Source organism: Paramisgurnus dabryanus, chromosome 14 (assembly GCF_030506205.2).
Source record: "Paramisgurnus dabryanus chromosome 14, PD_genome_1.1, whole genome shotgun sequence".
Taxonomy (NCBI): domain Eukaryota; kingdom Metazoa; phylum Chordata; class Actinopteri; order Cypriniformes; family Cobitidae; genus Paramisgurnus; species Paramisgurnus dabryanus.
Window position 1 is genome coordinate 17,873,918 of NC_133350.1, and position 22,747 is coordinate 17,896,664.

At 37.3% G+C, this 22,747-nt stretch overlaps 1 long non-coding RNA gene across 1 annotated transcript in view; it reads left to right on the top strand.

The window, feature by feature from the left end:
* Positions 1-7,651: 7,651 nt before the first annotated feature.
* The window catches only part of LOC135718972 (uncharacterized), a 46,280-nt gene continuing 31,184 nt past the window's right edge, over positions 7,652-22,747 (top strand). The window contains exons 1-2 of the long non-coding RNA XR_012335001.1: positions 7,652-7,773; positions 8,653-8,776. This is a non-coding gene — a long non-coding RNA (uncharacterized lncRNA). The remainder of the gene's footprint in view (positions 7,774-8,652; positions 8,777-22,747) is intronic.

The following is a 22,747-nucleotide window of genomic DNA, read 5'->3' on the forward strand; positions in this document are numbered from 1 at the left end:
TCTTGTGTGTTTCTTCTTGTAAATTTAAATGCGGTAAGAATGCGAAAGTGTCTTAAAAGGGCCACGAGAGGGCACTCTACACTTACATAGGCCTCTTCACTCAATCAACAACAATAACTTGTAAAACAAGGGATAAAAACAACGAATACAGTGCAAGCGAACACTCACAAAACTGCTAGCTTATTTCCCGTATAAAGTGCAGAAGATCACAAACTAATCAGTATTACCATAATCACGTCGCAACAAAACAAATTGACAATGATGTTACTGTTCTACATAAGTAACCACACTTCACATTTAAGCGTACGTAAATTAAAACAACGCATAACTTACCTTTAAAAAAGGTTCGAACATTAAATTTCCTTAAAACCATGTAGATTTGAAAATTCCTCCTTGACCTCGTTGGCCCTAATCTCCGAGTTTGAGCCAATTAACCACCCGTATTTGCATGAAGTGAGTTGGGGCATCCGGTGCTGGTTCGTTCTAAATTTTCTAATATCACTATCCATGAAATGCCGCGAAAAAAACACGTTGCTAGTATCAAGTCACATTAATATGTTAAAGACGTAATGACGCATGAGTCGCCGCAAAGCAACCAATCAGAAAAACTGGTCTATTTTAATAATAATAAAAAACATATATCAACTATATTTTCCTCATTTTATAACATTAAAAATCATGAAACATGTTTAGTTTGTTTATTTATTATTTTTGATATATATTAAATTCATAATTAAAACTGTAGGGGGGGCACAACAACCTCTTTGGGGGGGCCTAAAGAGACCCTGACTACACTACACAATTGTTATATGTTGTGTTATCACTTACTATACTGCACGGGTATTGTTTATTAAAAAGTACGTTCAACAGAATGCATTATGATAGTCATTTCAAACAACAGTTTGATTTTACTTCTGGTTTATGGTTTATGGGAAGTTAGTAGCATTCCTAAAAAAGGTTTAAAAAAACGCCTAATTGCTGATTGTATCATTCGAATCACAAGATTCTCAGCTTTCCAAAGATATGACATGTTTAGCTTTTTGTTTATGAGTTGTTGTATAGTTTTCTGTCCAATCATGCAGTGTTTCTCCCACATTGGAACTTTAACAAAATTCGAAAATTGTAATACTGAGCATGCGTACTATCTGCTAAAATAGTTAAAAATGTACATTTTGTTCAAAATTCACTAGACGTTCTATTTGTTTTGCCTTTTAATGTTAATGATTCACATATGGTCAATAACAAATTACGCTTAATTTAATTACATTTAATCAATTTAAAAGCTACATTTAAAAATGCTTTTATTTTAATGTTAAGAATTCACATTAGAATTCATTGAAAAAATATTTAATTTAATTACATTTCATAAATCATTCCTTTTTACCACTTTAATTAATATTTTGTGAACATTAAATTTAAGTGAAATGTGCTTTGTTTTATACACACATAAAAATCTATTAATGCAAAATAAGAGGAATGTTATTCATCACACGTGATGTCTCTGTTTCCCCTTTTTAACAATGCTACACCCACGCCGACTTAATGTCTTTCTTACTTCCGATTGGTTTTTATATAAATGACACAATTATCTTATAGCAGCTTGATGACTGAAGCACCACAGTTATTTGGTTTAGCACAAATTAAGAATTTTAAGGGTATAAAAGGCTGATTTTGGCATGGACTCACATTGCCTAATTCAAGCATCAATCACGAGTAATCTGCCATAACCAATTAATTTTCCTAAGAGCTCGCTCGTGATTCAAGAGATCATCTTCAGTACACACGAGAAAGAGCCCTGTCACACACAACATATCATATCCTCTAGGTGGCACCAGAGAACCACGAAACCTCCTTTGCTGTCTCTCTCAGACCAGGCCTCATTTATTTCCTGTAACAATTACATATACAGCACTGCAATGCAATTAACCTATTTTTAAATACCATTTTATTAGGGCAGTTTATCCCAGATAAAGAGAGGCTTAAAATAGGACGAGGTGAGGAATAATTAGCCTGCAGTCATCTCAGTAAAACCCTTACCACCTCATGCATATAAAAAATTGCCTGGCCAATATTTCAATGTTGCTTCATTAAAATGAATGAACTGTAAACAGAGACACAGGAAGACCGGAGAATTAATCTGCTTCTAATGTATGGTGACAATTAAATTGACCTCACGTTTCGCCTCTTTATATATCATCTAAAGAAACAAACAAGACTGTATCAGAGACAAACAGCACTTTCTGTAGCTCACATCAGACATGTAGTTTAAAACAGTAAAATCACATGAAATTAACACTAAGCAATGAAATTGTCTGTAAAACAGCATGTAGTTTGAGAAAACTGAGTTTTTGTGTTAATCAAGTACAAAAGCACACAATTGCACAGTGTTCATATTGTAAATTACTTTAATGATTATGGCAATTTTAATGCATTATTGGACAAACTATTTTAATTGAATTAGGAGATTCATCATAACATAAAAGTATTGTAGCTCAAAAAGCAACTCTTTACAGATAATCTGGACCTGGAAAAAGCCCTGAATTACAAGTTGTGTGCAAAAAGTAAGCTCTGGAATTGTGTGCAAATCCATTTTCACCTGTCAAAGTAAAGGTGTTTCAGATTGTATCTTCAAACTTTGGCATTGGCTTACGCAGTGCACAAAAAAGAAAATACACCCACCCAGACGCACTCATGTTCCACACTAAACACACCATCTGTGTCAAATTGAGCAGTGCATTGGAGTAAACTCTGTTAGCAAGTGCTGTGCAAGTGTACGGCTTGATCACTGCTGTGGCCCGTTGGTGGTCTCCCTCTCACACCCATGCTCCATCATTTTACCTTGCATTAGAGTCTGCTGTGAGCAGATATGCATCTTCAGCACTCCGGGTTGAACAGCCCACTCTGGAATAAATCAGGACAAATCGGCTTATTCGGATTCAGGCGTTCATGTTTCTTAAAGCTTCTTCAGGCTCTGGCAAAGTGCCATTCTCTCCTTGTTCTTTATGATGCTAATAGACATCCATACTCGTAGATTTGATGTGTGGAGATGTTTTAGCTCTCTTGTTGGGATGCCACCCCACAACAAACATCAACTTTTATTTTTTTGCTTACAAACAAGCTCATCATACACAGTACTACATCTAGTTTTAGAGGGGATTGTGAGGTGCCTTGGCAAACATCTTTCGCACACAAAGTATTGTCATTAACAGGGAGTAAATATTTGAATAAATCTTATGTCATTTAGACAATGGTTTATTTATCTTTTTTAAGGTTTCTCTAAAAATTGTGCTTTTTGATGAATCATTTGTGTTAATATTTTAATTAGAAATGTGGTCTTATTTGAGTATGTCTTTGTGTGTATCTTAATAGAGGCCGTGAATATGAATCAGCAATCTTGTTATAATCCGGCTTGTTTACATTTTGTATGTTCATAAACTTGCATTGTCCCTATCAAATAAAATAAAACATACTAGAAAATGTCTGATCAGCACATACTTCCTGTGAAAAAATAACTGGTGTGAGGAAGAGAAAAATCAAATGTGAAAACATAAATTAAGGAGCAGTAGGGCTTGTGTTACACCACAAGGTTTTCGCACTGCTGAAGCATGTCTGCCCTGGAGGTGGCCTGGGTGGGTTTAAAATTTCCTGCCTGCTCTGTGTTTGGCAGCAGCAAAGCCTGGAGCTCTGGAGGAGTTTTCAAATGGCATGCAGAGGTGGGCTTGCGAAAAATAACACGTATGTAAACACAAAAAGGAAAATAATCAGAGTGGTCATTTTATTGCCCCAACAAACTACAAAAAGTAACAAGGGAGTCTATTCATGGTGGAGAATGTGCTTAGTATTACATTGTGTCAAATTAGTTTAGAATATACCAGTACATTATTCACTTCTATTAGACACTTTAAGCAGGACAGTTTCCTCATGCTCACAGTCCAAAATTAACACACACCAAGTACCAAAAGCGAGTAAAAATAGGTTTGGGCAAATAAGTATTTCTCGCCAGTTGGCTGTTAACATTACTGGAACCAACAGCATTAGGCGATTTAACTGTAAAAAACGTTTACAGTTTGACTGGGTACGGACAGCGACTAAACTGCAGGGTTCCCAATTATATTAAGTTAAAAGTAGGTAAAGAGCACGCCTGGACAGTTTCTAAATGTTGCTAAATGGCGTCATACTATATTCGTTGCGTCATCATATATTTACACTACGCTTGTTCAACTTCACGCGGCGCTGCAAGAACCGACAGCCGGATGACGTCAAAGAACCGCGAGAACGATTCATGAGCTCACACGAAGTTTAATTTCGTCTCGCTCTCGCGGCACTTTAATGTCATCCGCCTGTCAGTTCTAGAGGCGCCGCAGGAAGTCGAACAAGCCTGTTTCCTTTTATGGGGGCTTGGACACGTTGCCTGTACGTCGCGCTTGAGGGGCAGTACTAACGTCACATCACTTTTATTTATTTTTTAATTTATTAAGGGCATTGAGTAGGTAACACTGTTAAGTCGTTCGGCGTATGAAAGTTTGGCGAGAGCGAGACCTCAGTTACTGGACACGCCCACATCCTGAGTCTTGACGCCGGAAGTGAAAAGGGTCGATCTTGAACATTTTCCCTCAATATTTATTTATTTTTGAGTTTTTCACTATAAGTACAGTATATGGCGTAATGTATATGTAATATTTGTACATATTAATAAACAAATATAAGAGTAAAATCACGGTTTTTTTTTTGTAAAGGTGCGGTTTCATTGAGACTGCGAGAAAAGATCACTTGTGAGTTACATGAACTTGCTAATCGTATGTTAAATAATGCTATATTTTTAAATAGCTAAAATGTACTATTGTAATGGTAAAATATCTTTATATATGTAAAATATGTATTTTTTAAGATAAACAGTACAATTTCAATGTTTTGGCTCACTTCACTGTTTCTCAGGATCTTATCGGGAGGGATGTGCGTAAATGTTTGAAATTATTTCGTAGACAAAAAATATAATTGTGCCAATATATATATATTTTTATTAAAAAACAGAATAAAAATGAAATCAGTCAGAACAGCTTAAAAATCTACTACTTTAAAACGGTTTTGATTTATTTTGAATTTTTTTATTTTATTTTGAAATTGTCATAGTTCTGTGTTATTCCACTATTTCGTCAAGTTTACTTTTATCCACATAATTTTTTATCCTAAATTATTTAACGGAAGTACATGTTTAAAAATATAATAATGAAAATTCAGTTCTCTGCCATTAGCAGGTAAAAAAATTTGTTTTAATGCTCCTCCACTTTCAGGCATATGCACCTTTCAGGAAGGTTTACTCCTTTATCTGACTCCTCATTGAACTCCTTCTAACACACTTTTTCCTCTGCTTTCTTTCATGTCCTGTTTCTCCACAGGCACAATGGAGGGGCACATCGCCGGGGAACAAAGGGCGAAAGTCTGCTGATTGAGGTAATTTACCCCCATGATACATGGGCATTGGAGACCACACTGTCTTTTTAATAGGCATGTGCCAAATTAGTAAGGAGAAGTGGGTGGAGAGGTTGTAAAACCTGACGGCTTGCTGTTAATTTATTACATTTTGTTCAAAAGATAGTAAAAAGACTTTTATTAACACAAAGTGACATTGTGCAGTTCGTAAAGGTTTATGCATATTGCCTTATTTTAAAACTTTAGATATTGCTTATCGATCCCACTCTTATCCATTAACGTCACATTAATCATGGCATTTTTTATGATCTTGTCTTGTGAAATCGACAGCTCATTTTGTCCGGTGTGACACAAAGTGTCAAATGTGCGGATTCCAAGCTAAATTGAAGGTTATGTGTGTTCTTTATGGTACGATAATCAATAGTAACCTTTGCCTGTCTATATAGCGACTTATTTTAATGAGACCAAACTGTGTGTCCTGAGAGAAGCTTCTCCGAAAGAGAATTATAAAGTTGGACAATCGACACATGGAGGATTGTGTCAGAGACGTAAATGGGGGCGTTTTTTTTCTCCCAGAAAGGTCAATTATGTTCGGTGACAGCTTCCTCTCAGGTAGTTACCCTGTCATCTTCCTCTCTTCCCTCACTGCAGACTGCACTACATATTTAATACTTTTCCAGACTTCTTTCAATCCACCATCATACGGAGACCCAAATTGGCAGGGGTGAGAAAAGAAGGTGAATAATTCTCTTCTGCATTAACATGGTTTGGAGACGGATTGCCCTTTCCCGTCTTGAGAACGTGAGTCTGAGCTAGAGGAGCAGAGGTGAGAGAAGGTAGGAAAATGACATTGTTCAGCCTTCAGGATGCCGTCACTCTAATCCGGCACAGATCGCAATTTTCCCTCGTGACACCTCCTGCGACCTGCTGATGTCTCACAAGGTTCTTTCTTCTCTTTATATAGGCATAATTAAGTAAGCTGGGCTTTGAAATCAGGAAATAAGAGGTCAATTTACAACTTATAAAATGAAGAGATCAAATCAAGTCACTGACAATTAACAAGGGAATGAGTGAGAATAAAAGATGGGATTGGACCGCCAAGGGTCTTTTATTAGCAATTCTGCCATTAAGGATTAGTCAGTAGGTCATTGGAAACCAAGGAATGACCTTGGAGATCAGACCTCCAGTTTCCCTATCCACAACTGTGTCCCAGTGTTGCCAATCTAAGCTGTCCCGAGAATGGATCTGAGCTTCCTTTGAGGGCTCTTCTGCGCCGATCAACCTCTGTGTAATTGTATCAGGAAGAATGTTGAAAGTTTTTAAAGTGCATACATAATGAAAGGACCGTTTCAAATCTGCAGGAATAATAGATGTCAAGTTTTTGAAAATCAATGAACACTTCAGTTAAACAGTCAAACCCCTGATCTCAATCCAACAGAGAGACGGTGCCACAATCTGAAACCTGCATACTAACCTGAACAACCTGCTCCAAATCTGCCTGGAGGGATGGGCTAAAAATCTAACCAGGGACCACCCCGAGACCATTATAGCAAGAAAGCAAGTACTTTCTTATATTTTTAATACACACTGTCAAAAAATGCTCAAAAATGGTCTCAAGCTGTCACTGGGGCAGTACCCATTATAAAGTACATAATATTTACCATGTAGGTACAGATGTGTATACATTTAATGTACTTCTGAGGTGCAAAAGTGTACTTTTTGAAAGGGTACCACCCCAGTGACAGCTAGGGATTATTTTTGACCATTTATTTTGACAGTGCAGTATAAAATTAAGAGCGAGAAGTTAAATTAAAACATTAACATAAACGAAACTGGCATGGACTCCAACTTCATGTTATCCCAGCATGTTTTGAGGATGTTACAAAGGCTATCTTTTGTGTTTTAGTAAGAACATATGACCTTTTGTATAAAAGAGTTAACATGGTCAGTGCCACCAATCTGATAGTTTGATTTGTGTCCTGGAAATAAATTCTTAAATATTTAATACTTATGCACACTTCAGTGTGTTTTAGTGTGTGTGATTGTTTATGTGCACGCTCATGTGTTTAGACGTGACATGTACAGATGTTTGTTTATACTGCTGGACCCCTCCAGCTGTGTTTTCTTGGGCCTCTTTCTGGCTGAATGAATCTCCAAGCCAAATAAACTAAAGCTAAGTCTGATTAAAACCCATATTTCTCCTTGTGGCTTTTACAGATCTCCTCGGCCTGCACCAGGGTATCAGCAAACAGATGAGATTCACCATACAGCAACCGGCAGATATAACAAGAGTCAGAGAACCAGCAGGGGGAAGCAGTGGTCCACATCTACCGTGTCTTCAAGGTCAGTAAATTATGCCTGAGGGCAGACTTAAGCTTGATACCAAAAATCATGTTCGGTTTGCAGCGCCTGTACATATCTAGGTGTTTTGTGAGTGTTTGTTAAAGTCATAAGTACTTAAGTGCTAAGTGGGAGCAACCAAAACCATGACCAGACTCCTTGTGTCACTAAAGAGAGCATAAAGCAGGAAACCAAACACACAAATATTGTTAGACATTATTTAAAAAACAATTTATTTTAATGGATCAAGACTCAAGTTAGCATTCAAGCACATTTCACCGTGTATAAAAGGAAGTTGATCATTTAGTTTGATTGATAGAGAGGGATGTAGAGAGGACATATATTTATTCAGTTGATGCTTGGCCCCAAAGATTGTGTAGAGAATTCAAGCAAAGGATTGTGCAATAATGCATCTGCCAAATAAAACTCTTAACACACAAAATTTATTTCACAATGACACTGTTGCAAAAGTCTTGTGCAATGAATCACTGTTTATTACACCATTTGATATTGCATAATCAAATAGAAAAAGAATAAAATCTGACCGTAATTCATGTCAAAAAATGGCACACTGAACATGTACTGTATACAGATATATATTATGTGTTTGAATAAGGGAAAGAAAATGTCAAAATAATACATATTATGGTTTTAATAAAGGTCTCATATTATCCCGAGGTCAATACTGCATTCAGCAAGAGTGGATACTGAAGATGGCTCTACACGGTCATAAATCTCACTCATTTGACTACCAATCCTTGAATAAAATTAAGGATGATACAGTCGCCCACAAAATCCCTTTCTTATATCTGTCGATTTAAAGTCTTGGACAATAGCGCTACTTCACCGATTCCACTTAAACCCACTTTCTCTTTGCTGAAGGGCCCCGAACCCAAACCTCATGAACTTCAGACGGAGCGAGTGTGTACTGAAAGTGTCAGGTCGGATCCGGTCTTCTGCTGAGATACGTGGCGACTTAAAGTTGGATTTCATTTTCACTTTCCAGGTAATAAGAAAAGTTTCTTCTTTCGTCTGTGCCGCTCGCAGGAGATAAAGCCCTGGAATGACTTTGTGGCGGAGAGATCTTAACACCACATAAGGCACCAAGAAGCTCTCCTCAACTATTATTACAGCCCTTAAAAAAGAAAGAAAAGATGGGGAGAGCAAGAATACGGTATAAGGGAAAGAAGTTAGCCGGTAAATGCAACGGAACCTGGTTACAATTAGAGGGCGATTTCCAAAAAGGTCAATGAATTCAGATAATATCCTTAGAGGGAGGGAATTTAATACCCTTTTTTGCTGAATTAATTAATTGTAATATTAGGCTCACTCAAGGGGGCTCTTTCTTGAGTGATTAAGCGAGCACATATCTTTAAAAGACTCCTTAACTCTCATGGGCTTTGTGCCTTTGAACCCAGGGTGTAGGATATATTTATATATAATGCATGAGTTTAAAATAATATACATAAATGTGAGCTTACCTCCATCGTGCTACGATTATTCAGACGATGAATTGGAGACGTTTCTTTTGCGCCATTAACTTTCCAGGACAAATTTGGAGCTACCTTTGCTTTAGTTATTTCAAAATGATTTCCATATTGATATGCCAAGTACGATATTCTGTTTAAAATCATTGGGGATCTGTGGTTTAAAAATTTTAGAAATATTCTTTAAAACTTTTTGAATTAGGTGTCTGAAATCCAGGCTAAACATAATCTAAAAATGAGATTTGGAGCATCAAAGTTGGATTTTATTCATTGATCTCACATTGATTTTAATCTTTCACATGACCTTACTCAGTCAATATTAAAAATATCAAGGTTATACTTTCACAGAACGTTCTTTACATTAGGTGGTATAATTTTATGTAGAAAACAGTAGATCACAAAAAAACGACTTGAGCTGCGTTTTTACAGGCATGCAGGGTCAAAGTTTGCCTCTTATTGTTCACTTACATGCATTCCAATAGCACCTTATTTAAAAGGCAGAGCCATATAGCTGACATTTTGAAATTTATTAGAGTCTGTGTAAAGTCAGATATTAAACATGATTTTTTCACACCACAAAAAAATAAGTAAATAAAATAAGTTATCAAAATCTTGGAAAAATAGGCAGCATTCTCTGTTCTCAAGCTTTGGGAGTGTGTTCGCTTTCGGTGCTGAAACCACGCCCACTCAAGGGAAAGCTGCCATCTCTCTCAACTCTTAAATAGTGCTAGAACCTAAATAGATGATTGCGATTGTTTTAGGGGTGGAGCCATGCACGGTGGCTCAATTGCATCATCATGCATCGTTTTAGGCCCGCATAAAAATCATGAAATTTGTTTAAAAAAACTTTTAACGATCTAACTCTGCAATTCAGTATTACATAGTTTACAGTCCTTGTGGTGTGTTTTAGCAATACATTTTTAATATTTATCAAGTGTTTAGAAACAATTTTCAAGATTCACCTTAAAGGGACATTTCACAAGACTTTTTTATGATGTAAAATAAATCTTTGGTGTCCCCAGAGTGCGTATGTGACGTTTTAGCTCAAAATGCCATTTAGATAATTTATTATAGCATGTAAAAATTGCCACTTTGAAAAATGTGCAGTTTTTGGTTGTGTCCTTTTTAATGCAAATGAGCTGATCTCTGCATTAAATGGCAGTGCTGTGGTTGGATAGTGCAGATTAAGGGGCGGTATTATCCCCTTCTGACATCACAAGGAGAGCCAAATTTCAATGACCTTTTTTTCACATGCTTGCAGAGAATGGTTTACCAAAACTAAGTTACTGGGTTGATCTTTTTCACGTTTTCTAGGTTGATAGAAGAGCTGGGGACCCATGTAAAAAGTCAGATTTTCATGATATGTCCCCATTTAAACTAGTTTTGATACTCCTAATTTTATCTGATCTTCACTGAAATATCTGGCTTCACAATAGCTAGGTATGGTCTTAGTGAGCACTTTTCAAAGTAAAGACACAATTAAGTCACTGGTGCCAACGGCTAACAAAAAATGAGGCTGGATCTTCACAATACAATGTAGGCCGTGCTGGCCCCGTAATTGCAGCTTGAAGCTATGTTTTATTAGTTCCATACTGTCACTTAAACTTTTGTATTCGGTGGGCAGAGATACCTTGTTAACATGTCAGAAGTAACTTAATATTCCAGTCCATTCTAACCTGTATATTTGAGCTGACTGTTTGGCACATAAAATCATTTCAGATACAGCCAAGCATCTCCTTGATCTTACTTTAATGTTTCCATTCTTACAACCTCGCCCTCCATTCGTTTCTGTTTTGTCCCAGGAAAGGTCCCGTCAATTGCCGTTGCCCCGGGGAGAGCTGCACAAAGACCCGCAACATGACAGCTTCCTTAACCTGCTGCCAGCAGTCCCCAATCAACCTCTCGTAATGTGCCGTGTCCAGCAGGAAAATAACCTCGCTCATTCTCTCTTAGACTGGCGAACGTGTCAGTCACTTCGTGCCCATTGAAATGTCAATCAAACCTTCTCTTTTGAAAAGCAGCTGGGCCTTTTTAATGCTTTACGGCTTTACAAAACCATTACAAAGTATCATCATTCACTTCAAATTCTGTTAGCATGCCATCATAACACTTTATCTTTAGAGACTGATCCCTCTGTTGGTTCACAGGTGGGATTTTATATAGACTAAAGACTGGAGCCATGTTATGGATTTTGACCAGCGTTTTCCTTATGAAGGTTCAGGTAGCTTATTTATCTAGATACTCCTAGAACCCATAACTGAAATAGTAAATTGTTTTCTTTGATGTTTTTCTCAATATGCCCCAGATGGAAGTCTTTGACAGTTGATTGTAACTCAAAAGCACATCTGTGGACCCTTGTGTTTTGCACTGTGCTTTTATATGATTCCTCAATAGCGTTTTTAAAAATGCAAGAACAAATTCTGTGTAAACGGCCCTAAAACATCATCTTTCCAAGGTGAGGGGTTAATGTTTTGGTGTCATAAATGGCAATCTCTTTTTAATAAACATTTGTCGAAGTTAGGTGCAGTCAGGATTGTGCTACTAAACTCTACACTTTTCCCTCTCTCCCCTTCCAAATCTGTCACATCAGGTTTCTTCCACCGGTAATGATCAAAGTCACATTAAAACAACGCTTGTTGCGCACAGGGGGGTGGGGGCAACGTGGGCGCCTCCAGCTCGGGTTCTTGAATTAATTTCCAGATGAAAATGTTGGTTTAGCGCAATCAAGTGATGTTATAAACATCCCTCCACCTCGGGCATTGTGCTACCATTCTCTGACCTTGCTAAACATTCAGGTGCAATTAATTATTTCACCGAGATCTTGCGACCGCTCCGAAACTAGTTAACATCCCTGGGGGATTGGACGTTATTTTAAAAACACTTTCTCATCATGAATTTTAATCATCGCAAAATGTATTGATTAATTATTAACTAGGTAACTTTAAGTGATGCCAGGTGGGTATCATTTCAAAAAGAATTGGAAAAATCCTTTTGGGGGTGAAAACTTTAAAGTACAGACGCTGTGAATTTATGAACCAAGCAGTTTGGCTTCTTTCATGTTCAAAAACACTTTTTATCTCCACAAAGTGAGTATTTGGTCTTTTGTTTGGACAGAGGAGACTTAGTATGGACATTTTTTTCTCTTGTTTGCACGGAGCAGCAGTTCTTTGGCCCCTAAGATATATTTAAAGAGCCCCTATTTTCCTTTTCACTTTTTTTTGGTGTGTAAGTTTTTGTTAAAGATCTACAAAGTTACAAATCCCAAAATGTACGATCTCGTGAGTTATCGTCTCCAATTGAAAACTCTTTTCTTGGATAACAATAAACACAAGATTGTAGGCAACAGTTTACTTGCGTAACGAGTCGACATTGACTTGCGTTTGTTTGTTTATTTTATTATTTTTCTTTATTACTTTTAATTTCTTTCATTCTCGTACTATGATCTAGTTTCCTTTTATAAAATGCCAACAGATAATCTGTATAAATGTCATATGTGAATACCTGTTTATTACTGAAACAAATGCATTAGCAGAAAACTTAAGAAATGTTATTTTTCACTAAAACAAAGCAAAATAGCTGATTTTTCTGGTGTGCGGTGGCTGTGTAATTTTGTTGGACCTTTATTCTACATTAGCTGTACTAAAGATTATTTAGATACAGAGTCAAGTTCAGAAACAGATAATAACATTGTAAACATTGCATTATGTATAATACAAAAATGTTGGAACAGACGAAAGAGGAAAAATACCTACATTTGTAACAATAAGTTAATAGGAACCCAATTGCTGCAATTTCTAACTTAAATGAAAATTAATAGAAAATCAAGTCTTTGAAATTTGTATAATTGCATTGTTAATATTAAATAACAAGCCCAGGTAATGCAAGTTAAATGTACTTCAAATTCCACTTCAAATAGTGCATGTTAACCTATACAGCAGGACCTGGGTGAAAACACAGCAAATTACAAATTACCTGCCTGATTATGACTGACCCCAAATATCCTACAGGCATGAATATTCATTATGAAATTTATCCCAGTCTCAAAAATTATTAATTTCTTCCTCCTCTATCTCCACTCACTCTCCGCGTCTCGTTCTCTCGTCTGGGTGGACTGTGAATAAGAATGATTAATGAAATTCTCACACATACAAATTCATCATTCTCAGGGAGCCGGAATGGTAATAAGGATCCAATTAAAGGCACAGTATGAGGCTTTAGATTCACACCGCACTCTCACTGCATTGAGGGCAAGTGAGATAAAGAAGGAAAATCACTTAGTTTGGCACAATATGCTTAGGTGATGTTACAGATGTGCCACTGAAGTTGTAAACTTTTACGGTAATTTTGCGGTAAAATTGCGGTTAATTCTAAATATAGGTTATATCTCTAAAAAAAGAACGAGAGCATGATTCAATTTTTCTTTGCAAGTCTAAAGCCTTGTTACTAAGCGCTTGACACCTTCGACCTCTCTGTTGTGTTTACTGAGGCCTAAATCGTGTTTTCTGTTGCTTCGCACCCCTGCCTGTCTGCACACTGCTTAATTTCATGTTCGGTTGGATTCTAAGACGGCTCATCCTCCAGCCAAATATTTGTTGTGGGTTGGCAGGGCAATCTATGGCTGAGTACATATACTTATCTTTTGAAGTCGGCACCGGAAAGGAAGGACGCTGGAGTTGTAGAGGGTAGGAGTCTGGGGGCATGCTGAACCCTGAGATAAAAGCATTTGGGTAAATCCTGAACATTGCCAATATCGCTTCAACCATGGGGCATTAGGGCTGAATCCACTCTGTGGGACCTCTTTACAAAGAACTTCAAGGTTGCCATTGGATGCTGTGATCCAAGCAGTGCAATGGCAAAAAACATTAGCTGCATATTTTGTCAATTAAGTGTTTACAAAAAACAGCTAAAATAGGGTGCAATTAAAAGTCACATCTAAAGAATATAAAAGAAGATCGAAGTCCCAAAGGTACTCTCACATAACACTTTTTCAGGCTCTTCCTCAGACATAGTTAATAAAGTGTTGGCTACACTTTTTTTTTTTGAGTGCCAAATCACAAAAATGTCCTCAAAAAGTAAGAATAAAATGTCCAAATTGTCAATATATGTGTTACTTTTTACTAAATCAAATATTGTCAAAAGGTTTGTGTGAAGATCTTGAATAATCGGTCTTATTATGGTAAAACAAAGCTTAAGTATTGTCTGATATATATATATATATATACTTTCTTGTGCATATAGGTAAATATATATGCAAAAATGTAATGTAATGGACATTAGAAATAATTAAATTGGTGATTATGTTCATAATAATCCTTTTTAAATCCCGACTCCAATAGAATCAGATTTGGCTCGTGGATGAAGAGCAAAGACAAAAATGTTTTTTTTTTCTGTTGCATGCCCCTTTCTGCCACACACACAATAACTTCGCCTGTGCTAATTAACAATTAGTAAAGACTCGGTGGCTAATTGTGTTATTCCTCGTAATTAAGGGGCTAATTACTAGAATGTCAATTTAGATTTAATTACTAAGTGCTTTGGTAATTCCCAGTGCCATTTTCCAGCCTTTTTCCTGTCTGTTCACAGGAAACCTTTTGACACTTCTCCATGCCCTATTCCTTTCGGTTAAAAAAGGAAAGGAGGAAATATGTAAATAAAAATAAATGAGAGGTGTTAGCCTTCCAGGCCCGTTATCAAGACTGTCACGATTAATAAAATGGTTTATACCTCTGGACCACCAACTAGAAATCTTTATCCGTTTACTAATAAATGAATAAAGACTGTTTTGCATACATTCATTTTCTCCACTAATACTGTAACAACCTAATGTAATGTTATTTACTATATCTACCGTTTATACAATACAATAGACTTTATTCATTATTAATAACAATAAGAAACAATGATATTATGCTGATAAGATGCTAATACATATGTGTGTGACTGCCAAACTCTGCAATTGAACGCTAATGGGTGCTATTGGCTTAAACATGGTTGAGTCCACGTGAAACGTGCAAATTGGCAATGGCCTACAGTACAATTCCTCTCGCTCTCCTGTTCCTTCAGCATAACGGCTTTGATTTTCATCGTAACTGTCTGACTCCCTCAAACCGCTGCCAAAATACAATAGGACAGGGTATAATATATATAATTACACCCACTTACATTAGCCATTATGCCAGTGAAGCATTCCTTGGAAAATGACACACGACCTGTCAAGACTTCATTCACGCCATTAATAAGCATCATTAGTGTCTACTTTGAATACCTCTCTTGCACATTGCAGTCATTTCAACATGTCATATATTTTAATTTGAGGCCAAAAATAGCTGTGTGGATATTATGCACTCTCCCCGCTAGTCTTTGTGATCTTTTAATGGCCAGGAAGTTCAGAGTTTGACCTTGGATCCGCTCTCATTGGGATTAAAAATTCTTGCCCCTCATAAACTATCAAATATGTGTCAGGTTGTTCTTGTTGTTCATTTTGCATCATATTAATTCGCTTAAAAAAGAAAGAAAGAAAAAAAACCAGGCAATTATCTGTTGTAAGGAATGCCAATGGGAATTGATGCACTTAAATTGAAGAGGAAAATAAGATTTCATAAATCCTCCCTTGAGCTGGATCTCACAATATACTGATCTCTCAAATCTCTCCATCCTGTCCCCCAAAAGTGTCTGCGTTTCCCCTGATGACGAACTGATAAAAGGAAACATCTTGGTGTTGCTGAAGCTCAACCAAACCTCCCACAGGTATCGATGAAAAATAAAGACAATAACGCATGCTTTGATCTAAGTAAGTCATTAACTTCTCTGCGCCTTGTTTACCGCCTTTGACAAAAAGCAGCTTAAGGGGCTAATTAATTGTTAAAGTGACACACAATGGTTAATTAGCCAGCGTCTGTTGTCAGTGATGTACCATGGCAGATTTTCGTACAGGTCTTCTTCTTAACGCTCCTCCTCCCGCTGGTACAGTGAGAGGCTTAATTTTTCATCCGGATACATGAGTGAGGCTGGCTGACATTTTAGCTGGTAAACCCATAGGAGGTCACATCAGAAAATCCTCACGGTCCCCTTTTAAAAACCCTAATGTGTAATGTGCATGCAGGGCATCGGAGGTTCAGGGGTAAATGGAGTCACGTTTACAGTAATTGACTGGCAGTTACTGGGTTTAAAGGGCAAAGGAAAGTACCATTTAAATGTATAGCGCACATCAGCGATGTCCTTGTGCTTTCGCTCAGATTAACATGTAAATAAAATGGGAGATGAAGTTATACATGCTGTGCATGTTGTTGTGATTTAAATTTTATTTTATTTGATTCAGGGCTGAACACGCTTTGGTGTAAAACAGTGCTGTATTGCCTAATTTATTTAATATAAGCAAATGAAGTGTGTTGTTAACAGCTTAAAGGAGGCAGAAGTAGCTGCGTGACTGATACTATAGCAGAGATTTTGTGATTTGATACAAAACATTTGAGAGAGAGAGAGAGAGAGAGAGAGAGAGAGAGAGAGAGAGAGAGAGAGAGAGAGAGAGAGAGAGAGAGCATTTAATGTTTTTCCGAAATGTTTTATAAATAATAAATAATAAAATATAATAAAAAAATAAAATAATTATAGTAATAAATAATAAATAAAATGAAACAAAGAAAATACAGAGCAGGTAGGAAAAAGGGGGAAAATGTTGCTTTTCACAAGTGCTTGACTTGTTTAGCTTTTCAGTGGATGAGGACCAATTAAGCTGTTATGACTTTACACCTCTGTGGTCATACGACCATAACTCCCAGCATGCACCTGCCTTGCCAGGCACCACATAGCCAACTGCTGTTTACTGCCACACACTGTGAACATCTTATATCTATCATTAACTCCCTGTAAACAGTGCTGTTATTTGTAAAGGTGCCATTTATGAGAAGACATTGCAGCTGTATTTACAGGTTTAGTCTCAGTGTATAATGTGGTGTTTATTTTATTTAGACTGTCTCTAGAAATGTCTACATAGAAACTCAAAGAAGAATATCCCTTTCAAACCAGTACCAGTTTTATCCATTAATGTGGGAACCTATGCTTCTCCCTCATTATTACAATGAAAGAATAAAAAAGCTGCAAGACAAACGTGACCTTTCAAAGCCACCCATGAGGAGTGCATTTGTCTCTCAGTTTCTGAAGGTGCTTGAAATCACAATCATCTAGACATGTTGCAATATGTTTATTGAAATGAATAATAATGACGGACAGATTCAGTGTATAAACATTTTGGGTGTGAATTCTGTTTGCTAGGTAAACGCCCCAGAGATTTGGACTGTTTACCCAGCTGCAGTTTCGTTGAGAGATTTGTGTATTTAATGGACAGTCTTTGTTCTGATATACAGTAGTGTGAAACAGACTTTACAATATACACACACTCACAAAACGAAAAATACAAAAGCTGACACCGGGGCGGGACACCTTTTTACCTAAAGGGTGCATATTCATACCTTAAAGGTGCATATTGCTACAGTACCAAATGTATGTATCTGTACCAAAATGGTGCATAGTAGGACCTTTTATAAAGGATGCTGTGCTTTTCTTCTGAGAGTGCAGGGTGATTTCTTCACAATCATTTTTGGTGGTTGTTTTTTTGAATATTTCAAAAGCTTTATCGATACTCTCATTACTTACATCAATTAAACATTCCAGCGTCATTCCAGGAGAGATTGATAGGAAAGCTTATTTTTTTTATTTAATAGCATCTTTCCCTGAATATAATGAATATACATGCTCTCACTCTTATGATTTTAGCCTATTAAAGCCAACTAGTCCAATAATAATTGTAGCTTAGAATTCGACAGACGTTTTCTTCATTTTAACTTTGCCCATTAAGTAACAAAAATATGACTGACTATATGTAAAAGAAAAAATTGGGAATAGCGGGCGAGGGGGTGGTGCTGTCGAAGATTTACATTTGAATGAGAAAAGGCACTCGACTGCCATTTTTTCTTGTGACATATTTCTCCCATTACAGTAAATTAAATTCATTCAATTAGACCACTAATCTCACAGCTTTCCACTTCAGTCACATCAGCTGAGATGTCATGAAATCTCTGTTTTATATCACAATGTTTGTGTTTTTGCAGTATGTAACATATCTGTATTCATTACACATCAGTTTACACATCTAGATAGATAGATAGATAGATAGATAGATAGATAGATAGATAGATAGATAGATAGATAGATAGATAGATAGATAGATAGATAGATAGAACATGATACAATGCAGTATTGTCTGTGTGACAGAAGTCAATATATGATATTATATTGAAGGTCAAGAAGCCATCTCTGATTACCTAAAATTAATCAAAGCCCTGAGGGCTGCCTGCTGTAAATAGACTCACAAGCACACGGGGGATTTTCACTGCATGAGGCCGACAGCAACGCGTCATTGTCACATTCAGTTTTGGATATTACGATCTGCCAGGATCTCGATAATAAAGGGGTGAGCGTGTCACGCATCCACCCCGAGACTGAGACATAAAATTGATGTCATAATCTTCTCCTGAAGCTTTAATCATTAATGTAATTGAAAGCAATGCTACAGCGGGCCTGGCACCACACACCGTAGCTTTGATCGTCTTTTTGTGCCGTGAAGTTGCACGACGGAATTCAATGCATATTTATCCATTTAGACAAAGCACGTGTGTTAGAGTGCACGTGTGGGGTCGCAGGAGTTAAACTGAGTGGATAAGAGGGGTCCTTCATATCATCTCGGCACTCACCCCACCAACGACACCACAAACTTCCCATCTCCTTCAGCTCTCCTCTAGTGCTGCCGTGATTGGCAGAGATGTAAAGTGCCATTTGACATCTGATAGGGTGAAAATTTGTGCGAGTGGGCAGTAATGAATTGGAGACGTCTGCGCAATTAAAATCACTGTTAATTTCTCCAGGGAGATGGGGGCCCAGGGGAGCCCGTGAATCACAGGACAGGAGGGGAGAGAGAAAGAGTGAAGGATGGGGGGGGGGTTAAAGGATGAGTCATTGGGTTTCGTGAATGGGTAGATGAACAGAGAGCAAGGGCTCCCTGTCTGTATCTCAGTTAACAGAAAAAACACATTGGTAGTTGTTAAGTATATTTGATTAAGAACTGTCATATTCCCTGCTTGATTTTTATTCTGCTTCTCATTTGGTGGAAATTACTTACTTTGGTCATCATTTGGAATGATGGTGGAGCTGCTGTGGATATGATTGTGGTACTTGATGTTCTAATCAGCGATCATTGACACTGATTAAGATGTGCATTGTTTAGTGGGAAAAATTTATGTTTGAGTGGGAAAGAAGGAGGCCAGGAGGCCAGTGTGTCTCCCTCTCAATCGAGAGCGATTTTGACCGCCCACAGTTTGTTTTTTGTCTATTTGATGCAAAAACTATACTATTTTAGGGAGGTAGCTCAACCCCCAGAAAACTACAACTACATTATGACATGACTCAACATGTCATAATGATTTCATCATCATTTGTGGGCATCAGGGAGCTGCTACACTGTCAAAATTCCTTGTTGCACTTACATTTTTAAGTTTAATCAACTTAAGTTTACAATTCATTTTAACTTTCTTGATTAGTTAGGAGTATAAATTGTAAAAATAAAAGTGAAATAACTTGAACTAATTCAACTTTATTTTTATGTTTTATTGCAACTCAGTAGTCAGGAAAGTTAATGTTATGTAAAATTACATTAGGTCTTAAATGGACACTACACTTTTTTTTGAAAATATGCTCATTTTCCAGCTCCCCTAGAGTTAAACATTTGATTTTTACCATTTTGGAATCCATTCAGCTGATCTCCGGGTCTTGCATTATCATTTTAATTATAGCTTAGCATAATTAATTGAATCTGATTAGACCATTAGTATCGCACTCAAACATATTTTTCTGTAATTACCGGGTGTGCCTCATAAGCCTTGAAAAGTGAAGCCTCTGGCTCTTTGATCGCCCCCTGGTGGCTGGCTGCAGTACAAGTGATAAACCCCGCCCTCTCCAATCAAACGAATGTGAGTCCGCTTTAAATAAAAAAATATTTACACTCCCAATAAAAGTTTCCGAAAGATTGTTTTGGTCCTTTCAAGTAGTTGTTATTATCACGCTGATATATGTTCAAGTGTTCATTGTTGTGGTAAGTTTCATTTTAGCTTGTAATTTGATGCTATAGAAACGGGGTGTGTCGTTATGATTGGCGTGGTTGAATTGGTCGCGCGAGCATTTGGGCGGAAGTTTGATACGCCTCTGGCTCCACGGACGATTCCTTCTGCGCATGCCTTGGCTCCAAACTGACGTTTTTACGTAACATGGCGGCAACCGTGGTCAGACATTTTTGGCTTCAATTCATTACAATAGTGGGAGGCGACGTCGCGTCGTCCATCTTTTTTTACGGTCTATAGTAATTACATTGTGTACTAAGACCGACGGAAAATTTAAAGTTGCGATTTTCTAGGCCGATCACTACATAATATCACTACGCCTGCTGCAGTCATGTTACAGCAGCAAAGACCTTGATTAATACGCCAGAATGAGAGTTTAGTTCCTAGCCATATCAGCCTAGAAAATCGCAATTTTTAATTTTCGGTCGGTCTTAGTACATGATGTAACTACAGAAGAGTCAAGTTTTCAATAGGAAAAATATCGAAACTCTTTGGTTATTTTTAGCGCGATGCTAACGGTCTAATCAGATTCAATGGATTATGCTAAGCTATGCTAAAAGATGTACCGCAAGACCCGGAGATTCGCCATTATTTTACGCGAAGTCAACGAAAATCGAGCAGGACCAAAACATTTTACAGCTGATCGCTGTCAAGAAAGTTTAGCAACGACATACCAAGGATGACAGAAGCAATGACAGTGTTCTTAATATGACAAAGTAAGTGTTTTTATTAATGCGATTAATGTTTCTTTTTTTAATCAGTGTATACCACTAGTCAACTAAGTAAGGGATAATGTAGAGGCAGCCGGTAGTTATCGGGAAATAAGCCCCGACAGTGTGATCAGGACCCGACGCGAAGCGGAGGGTCTTGTATCACACTGAAGGGGCTTATTTCCCGATAACTACCGGCTGACTCTACATTATCCCGCTTATTACACGGCTACTTGTCACATAAGAAAAAAAACTGGACATGAATATGAATTTGAAACATTTTATTGGCATATTTGTTTTAAATTAAAATTTTTATCCTTCCGCGAAACTTTGCACAGATGCATAAAATGATCGTAATACCTTATTAAGATCCTCTGCTTCATACTTGTCTGTCTCCATTTTTTTCTCTTTTAGCCAGTCTTTGAGAAGTTTTAATGCCCATTCTGTATTTTTTTGTGTGTTGGCTTCGTAGCTGTCATGCTCTATTTTGTCAAGTTCAGTCTCAGTAAGCTCTCTGTGTCTTGTCGTGGTTGTCCAGTGTTTGTCACAAGATGGCGCCAAACAGACAGTAATCTTTATTGATCTTTATTGGCGCGGAGCGATCTTACTCGTAAAAGTAGCACCGGCTATGCGTTATTATTTTGGAGCGGTTATTATTCGAAAAGAACGAACCTGCAAATGTCTCAACTGACCAATCAGAATCAAGCATTCCAGAGAGCCGTGTAATAAATGAATATAACATGGGAAAGATGAATGCACAATGATATATTGATTCAATAGATTTATAGCATTTAAAAAAAAAATTTGTCATGGATTTATTGCATTTTGCAGGGGAAAAAAAATTCCGGTTTTATAATAAATCTTTGAAAATCAAATTATGGATTTGAATTTTTATGTTTTTATAACCTAAAAATGCTATGTGAAAGTTTGAAACAGAAAATAATGTTTTTCATCTGGTCACTTTTTTGGTATAGAATTTTTTTTTACCGAAATTAGTCAAAATAGATTTATTGCGTTTTGGAACCAAACTCTTCTTTTGCAATCTGGCTTTGCAATGAGATTTAGAATTTTTTTCCTTTATGTCGTGTCAGATATTTGACTGCGTTTCCTCCCACAGGATGAGCTGGAGGAAAACGCTGTGACTTTGGCAGTTGACCCGGCTGATGAGCAGGTCGAGGGGTGCACAAAGCAAATGCCAAGCTGCAGCAGATCCGGGTAACATTATAAACTGGGAAACTATCGAGTTCAAACAGCGAACGAGTGTTTTTGTTTGCATTCGGGTAAGGCTACAATTTCCACATTTCCTTCGGTTTGTTCCGCATGAACCCTTTTGACACAGTAAACCGATGAACTCCTTTTACCATGAATTTGGTATTCCTTCGACCTCAATAATGTCACCCAAGTGATATGTGTGGACCTAACATAATGTATGAGGAAATGTAGAAGTGTAATTTCTGTCATAGTTCAAGCCAATTAATAGAGTCTGTCAAAGTCTTTTCTTTCTTTGACCAAGAAAGTGTTCTCAAAGCCGACCAGAAACCTCCAGGGGTGAGACTGACCTTAGCAAGCCCAGAGCAACCCTTGCGCTGATCAGAGTGTCACGACACCCAGG